The sequence below is a fragment of the Haliotis asinina genome, chromosome 1, assembly GCF_037392515.1.
Source record: "Haliotis asinina isolate JCU_RB_2024 chromosome 1, JCU_Hal_asi_v2, whole genome shotgun sequence".
Taxonomy (NCBI): domain Eukaryota; kingdom Metazoa; phylum Mollusca; class Gastropoda; order Lepetellida; family Haliotidae; genus Haliotis; species Haliotis asinina.
This window is the reverse complement of record NC_090280.1, coordinates 85,310,988-85,319,000: the sequence shown is the minus strand read 5'-3', so window position 1 is coordinate 85,319,000 and position 8,013 is coordinate 85,310,988.

Below are 8,013 nucleotides of genomic sequence, written 5' to 3'. Positions count from 1 at the left end.
AAACAGCCCACACGAAACGTCATGAGAGGCTGAAACAGAAAACAATTCCCTGTCGATTGCCTTGCGACATATGAGTTCGCTTGCTTGTCATGTTGTTAATAAGGGAGAACAGTTAAGTTGTTCATAAATACTTAGTTGTTAACAGATACATAGGTTGTTACAATAAACAAGATAATCAGTCAGGTTGTCAAAAATGATTAGTTAGGTTGTTAATAAACGATAAACAGTTTTTTCATTATTTGTTTAGCTCTTTCTTTACATCGTTTCCGACTTGTAGCCAAATTTCTCCAAGTCGGGATCGCAGCCCTCCCATATTACAACCCTTAATCTGAAAGCACTATGCTATCTATGTATTACAATTCCAAGCGTCTACACAATGTAACGATGTGACTTATATCTAAGCTCATAACAAATTGAACTGACCACACGTAACGTGTCTCCAAACGTTGTTACTGTTCACTAGACTGCGATTATACGGCGGTAGTGGTGTCTCTAGGTTGGCTGACGTTTAGGACACATGGGCACTTGAACCGTCCACTTATTGTCGAAATCTCATCCTCTGCGTGCGTGTCCTAGATACTTGATATCTTTCTTTCTTACTTTGATTTCTTTCTTAAATTGTACTTTTCAATTAATTTGGCGTTTTTATTTCTCTTCATTTTAAATTGTGACTAATTCTGGTCGCAATTAACGTGAAAATGTCAAAATTTATTTTTAAACTCAAAAGTCAACTGAGCTGTTCAATCACAAGTATTGCATCCATCCATGCTTACATAGAAATACCTGTATTGAGCCAATATCCGTAAACTACTCATAGGTGCTTTGGCTCTTAAATGGCATTGGTATCATGCAGAGTTCAAATGCTTCAGTGAAGAGACACGCCTTTAGATTTGATTGCAGAACAGCTAAATCTGGTTGTGTGGTGGGTGAGATGGGAGACTTTTCCAGACATAAGGGCCAGCGGTCTCGAGTGACCTGTCACCACATGTCTTTGTCCTAGTCACAGGATTTATCAAAGGACATCTGATCGGAGGGAACGTGAAGGAGTATAACGGTGGAACAGATCACTGAAACTGAGGAGCTTGACCATGGATACTGTTGAAAGCAAGGATCAGAGTTGTATATTTTATGTGCTTATAAACTGTAAGCCAATGTGAGTGAGGAATATGAGTAATATGGTGAGATCACAATGTCTTTGATAATTTTCATAGTTTTTATTCAGCGCAATATTTCAACTTCATAACCTCGGTTCGTATATTATCGAATCTAGACCAGACAATCCAGTGACTGACATCGTGAACATCAGTTAGCGTAACCAGTTCAATGAGACTGACCATCCGTTCCGCCTCTTCCAACAAGCATGTGTTGCTGAAGAACAATTTTAAGCCGGATTTTCGCGAGCAAGAAACAACGTGTCTCACCTCACTTAATATGTATATCAGATACAAAACTTACGGCGTTCGAATATTTTCGCAAACATCCCAACTGGTTCATCGGCAACGTTTCAGAATTAGCACGCGCGGTGACATGAAAACTTGATATTAGAGATCATTAATATGCTATTTTTGAAATTCAATACTCTTAGTAATTATCAAATTGTCACATTACAAAAAATACAGCAAATAACGCTGTGAATCGCTATTTCGTCTTGTGTCCAAATGACGACATTTACGATGATGCATATTTTGAAAGGTTATTTTGAAAAGGTTAGCTTTGTCTGAAATAAAAGTGGATGGTATCAAGAAACAGGAAAATTCCCGTGGAATTCAAAACTATTTAGTCTATTTGTGTGCGTGATATTTAGAATTTTACTGGACTGCAAAGTAAGGGTTGAAGAAGAAGGACATATATGTGCCTGTAGCATACAAGGGGTTAAGGTGTTCGGTGACATAAATACGTTGTTCACTGGTCCCTCGGGACCCGTGGGTTGATGTACCCTTGGTGTTTGTTAATGTTCAACATCGAGGGTATATCAGCCCATGGTCCCCTCGGGACCTTTGGACAACTTATAATATTGTTTAATTTCTTCCAAGAAATGCTAAAATCAAATGATAAAGTGGGATTTAAAGTTCAGAAATAGTTTTAACAGTATAAATTGTTGGCAAATGAAGGAAACATCAACACATTCCAACAAAAGCTGCTTGACAGTCAAAGGACGGGGACACGGAATACACTGACGGTTATAATCTACGTTCGATGTATATGAACTAGTCTAATGAGTGTGTCTGATGCGACACTTTTAGATCAGAAATAGCATGATATCCTATCAAGGGTTAAATGGCATGACGATTATTTGACACTTGTTTGTTCCATCTTTGCTGCCAAATGTTTTTGACAATATTAACAATTTGCTAGTTGAAGGTCAGGATGGAATGACATGCTGCACTGAATGCCCAACAAATGAGAGACATGACAAAAGAGGTATGCTATGACAAATTTCGGGTATTCAAAGGGGAATGTGAAAAACATTCTTGAGCATGTGAATATGACAAATGGGTGGTATGACATATGTATGTTTGACAAACGTATGGCCAGAATATGAATGACGAAATGAGAGTATGATAAATAGAAACCTTACATGTGGATGCATGACACTTACATGTGGATGCATGACACTTACATGTGGATGCATGACACTTACATGTGGGTGTATGACACTTACATGTGGATGCATGACACTTACATGTGGATGTATGACACTTACATGTGGATGCATGACACTTACATGTGGATGCACGACACTTACATGTGGATGTATGACACTTACATGTGGATGCATGACACTTACATGTGGATGTATGACACTTACATGTGGATGTATGACACTTACATGTGGATGTATGACACACGTGAATGTATGACACACGTGAGTGAGTTCAGATTCATGACACTTTAGCAATATTCCAACAATACAACTGCGGAGACATCAGGAAAGGGTTTCACATATTCAGCCCATGTAGTTAATCGAACACGGATCTTGACGTGACGAGCGAACACTTTAACCAGGAGGCTACATCATCACGTCCGTCTGAATAGTTTTCATGTTCTGTTCGACTGAGAGTTACGGACCGTGAATATATCAGAGATTCGTCTTAACTTAAAGGATCAAAACAAGCAACAAGAACAACGAAATATTCTTTTTTCGCTCAAGTTTACTTGTGTCGAGTGTTAAACAAAACCGTCACCCTGTACATTTGGATACTCACCAGCCGTTCGATTAGCATGAATAATACAAATTGAACCCACTAACACATCTGGCAAAAGTGGTGGGGCCTTGCATTGGATTATGGTGAAAACTAATTAGGCATCAGACATTACCACGGCAGACAATCATGCATCACCAAATTGCCTAAAATCGTTTCAGAAACCCCTCGCTTGTATCAAATTAAATCCTTTCGTTTATCATCACATACTAACAAAATTTACTTAAGCGAATTATTCGCACATATTTAAAGGGATTTGAGAGTCTAACCAAATAAATACGCGATATTAGATATTACGACTTCAGATGACCACGATGAAGAAAGTAATTTGTTTTAGATTTCCGAAGCTCTGAGTAACGCACCACAAAAATACCATTATGCTTCACAGTGACAACATAATTGCTCCAGTTAAAGCATACAAACTGTCAGTACATTTGAAACGTAATCGTAACATATGGTTGTTCGGTGTAACAAACACACTGTTTGCCTGCGTGGTTTCAGAAACAATAACCTAATATACTCCTTTTGAGGAAACACAATTCTGACAGGGAACGTGGAAAAACATTTTCCATGGATGTCAAGAGAAGTCAATATTGTTTTTCTCATGTCCATGGAAGCATTATTTACCAACTAAAAGACAGTAATTGTTTCATTATGTCAAAGGACATGCTAAGGCAATATTTCATACTGAACCGCCAACAAGCAGCAGCATGTCAGACTAGTGGGCGCCGTGCTTGAAAAGTGTCTGCGGTTGAAGAGTGATTGTGTTTGGCCACCTAGCAACTGTAATAGGTATAGGTATTTTGTTTCTGGTGTTTACGGGGTTTTGTAAACGCAAATGTGTTCCCATAGCTGCTGTGGATCTTCTGTAATGAAAAACGTCACTGAAGTAAGTAAACATGTTACTTAGGTCGTCATCTTCAAGCGTGTGGCTCAAACTAACGTCTTGTCACTTACAGTATTGTGCATTCTCTTGATCATTTATTGGTTGGTTGGTTGGCTGGTTGGTTGGCTGGTTGGTTATTTTGTTTGTTATTGACTGATCAATATTCCAGCTATGTATGTGACCGGTGCAATAATGTACAAATGCAACGGGAGACAATGAGAACGATACAAGAATCGAAAGTGGGTATCCATCAAGTGTGTTCAGCATTGTACTATAATGACACTCAAAGAAGTTATATGACGCTGGTGTGTAAATAATCGAGTCTGGAACAGATAATCCAGCGATCAAAAGTGTACGTCGATCTACGCAACTGGGACGCGATGACATGTGCCAGCCATGTCTGCGAGCCTGACCACCCGATCCTGTCTGTCTCCAAGACAAGCATGGGTAGCTGAAAAACAAATCTAATCCGGATCTTGACGGATCCTTGATCAATGACCAAAGAAAAACAGGTTTTCAATCTTGACTTAAACTTGTGACCGCTTAGTGTCATGGATTGACCAGATGCAGCATGTTCACACTTAAGAACGTGTGAAGAAGTACCACGCAAGGAAAGCTTGGTGAAAGTGATAGATAGACCAACCTCCACGATGACAGAGGACATCCTCGATCATGCCCTAGAGCGGTTTTGCTGTAGTAAACACAGTCTTAGTGTTTGTCTGTAGTAAATGCTTAACGTACGTCTTCACCTGCCATCTTGGGTTGCCTTTGGAAAATAGGACATAACGATACGAACTCCATGCGTGCACAACAATGTTATTCGTTTAACAGAATCACATTCGGATCAGTGCCTTAGAGTAATAACTGAATGTTGTTTAGCGCTGCGTTTAGCAGAATTCCAGGGATATCGTAGCACATGGGAAATGACCGTCATTCATTCTGTCCGTGAGGAAGCAACAAACAAGCACCACATCATACAGAACGTAGGACACCAGAAATAACCTCACACTTTGTACCCATCTGGGGAATCGAATCCGGGTCTTTGCGTGACGAGCAAAAGGTTTAACCACTAGGCTACCCCAACGCCCCACTGCAGGATGGAAGAAAGGATGGAAGAAAGTCACTTATCCATGTCCCCGCAAATTGTTATAACAACCATATGGGTTGTGTCAGAGAATGAAAATCAGATGAAAATATTAATCTCAAACCAAATTACAGTCGAGATGATAATTTATCTTGTGTGTTTTGTTTCATACATTTATATACACCTAGAGATTCATATGATTAAATCGTCAATCAAGATACACAGCATAGGTAATAACACTGGTGGTAAAAAGCCAAATGCCATTTGTACAACTGTGTACCGGTGTTGCTGACCATCTGCTTCATCTCCGAGCGGAAATTGTCAAAGACCATCTTGGCATCGGCAGCATGCATGCTGACAAGGCCACTTTCGTGTTGATGCTTGTATAAACATGATGTTGATGTTGTTCAGTGGATTTGTTTTCGTGAACATGATACGATGCCTGCATATTTCAGAGACCTGAAGAATGTTTTACTTTAATATTATTATGTCTCACAGTCCCTGTCTTCTCTGCAGTGTTAAAGCCTTAAAAGAAGCAAGCCTAGATTGTTCCTGGCTGAATCTCTAAAGGCCCTGGGTCTCCTTTTCAATTAAAAGGGGTTTGTTTGTTATTATCAAAATTATGTATGTCTTCAGAGACTAAGGCTTAGACTACTTTATTATCAACATTGATCATAATGTAACGAAAACTCTTAAACGTTCAGATTGTGTACCACAATTATGTCAATGGCACTGATGCAGATAAATATGAGTGCACTTTGTCCATAACCTTCCCGAGTGAGTGAGTGAGTGAGTGAGTGAGTGAGTATAGTTTTGCATGCAACAGTATTCCTTCTACATGGCGACAGTTTGTAAGTTGATAAAGTGTGGACCAGACAATCCAATGGTTGACATCATGAGCATCGATCTATGCAGTTAGGATACGATGACATGTGTCAACCAAGCCAGGGAGCCTGACCCGTTAGTCTCCTCTTACGACAAACATGGGGTACTGAAGATGGTTTCTCACCGGTATCTTCAAGAAACCAAAGCGCTGCAACAGTCTACAGCAAATTTGAGAGAGGAACGATGGTCCTGTTACCAGGCTCTGGTTTATCTGGTACATACCTTATTATTATAATACATATTTCACTTACATACTCACTCATTCACTCACTCACACACACGCTCACTCAATCACTCACTCTAAAAACAAATTATCTCACACACTTTGGTGATTAAATAAAACATTTGTTTGTTTTTTTTTGTTTTTTTTTTAAAAATACATTTGGTATCCATTAATCATGACCAACCGATGTGTGTGGGCGGATCGTTTCGCACTAAAAGGATTTTACTAATTTGGAAAACTTTGCCAAATATACAAAATAAAAATGTTCACTTTCCTTTGTCCATGAGTTTATATAATAACAGTTACAATTCATCATGAAAAAGAAGACATCATTTGAAGAACCAAATGGTTAATGAATATGAGAGAGAAGACAGAAGAGAGGGGGAGAGAGAGGAGAGGGAGAGAGAGGGGGGCAGAGAGAAGAGAGGAAGCGATAAGAGAGAAAGAGAAGAGACGGAGACAGAAAAGAGAAGGGCAAAAGAGGGAGAAGAGTGAGCGGGAGACAAAAAGAAGCAAGAGCGAGAAGGAGAGATGACTAAGTATACAGATGAGTATACATGGGTTAAGCTTGGTATCACATTACTACCAGTAAGTAAGTCAAGGATGCTATACATCACTGCAACACGTGCTCAGATACCAACGTTTCGACTTTTACTCTTAAAAACTCAGTCGGAAGTCAATTTGTACAAACAGCACCTACAACCTCGATACGTATAGGGCACAGTTCCTGTTTGAATACACGGTCAATCATTTAATGGTCGGTACAGTTAATACCATATAGTTCCAAGGCCGTACTTGTTCCTGGTACATTGGTCATTGTTATTGTTTCTATTGTCAAAATGGCGATCTAATGCGATCTGAAACTTCCATCACTCAACCTCATGTGCTTCTAAAATATGACCAATAAAATCTAAGGTTTCAGAGATGTAGGCAAGGGAAAGTAACAAGATCGATATAGGATAACTAACTTAATTATCCATCTTTTGAGACAACGAGAAACCGAATAGTGTAATTACTGAATTTTCTTGGCAGAAATTGAGCTGTTGGTGCTTCTTACTTAATATCAACAGCATATCGAATAACATACTGTTAAATAAAAACAAAGCAAGGAAACAAAACGTGCACACTCCAGCAATAAATGATGATCACGAACTTGATATCAAGTACGACTGCACTCAGCATTTACATGAAACGTTAATTACAGCACATTGTTGTCTACAAATAATACCTCATCTCTGTCAAAACGTCGATTTTATAAAAAAAACAACAACTCTGAACAATGAAGTAAAAATGCGATATCGACTTACATAGTTATCTATTTCTGAGACCATTCGATACAGTAATTGTGTAATGGCTAAATTTTCTTGATATAAAATAATGCGTTTTCCAATTAACATGAATACCACATCGAATATCATAATAAAACAAGAAATGAAAACGTGGCACTTCAGTTTTAAATGATGATCACAAATTTGGTATCAAGTAAAACTACACTTCACAGACTCACGAAATTTAATTAAAGCACATTGTCTGCGGCTTCTCTTACAAGGCAACAACCTTTGTTATTCGACTTTATAAAAACCCTTGAACAATGATGCGCTCAGATGTAACCAACTATTGAACGTTAGCCCATAAGAACATCCAGTCTTGACTGTCCTTCTGAAACAAACTCAAATTTATTGAAAAGGGGATAATGCTGTAATCAGCAATGACACCAGGTGTCCGAGAAAAT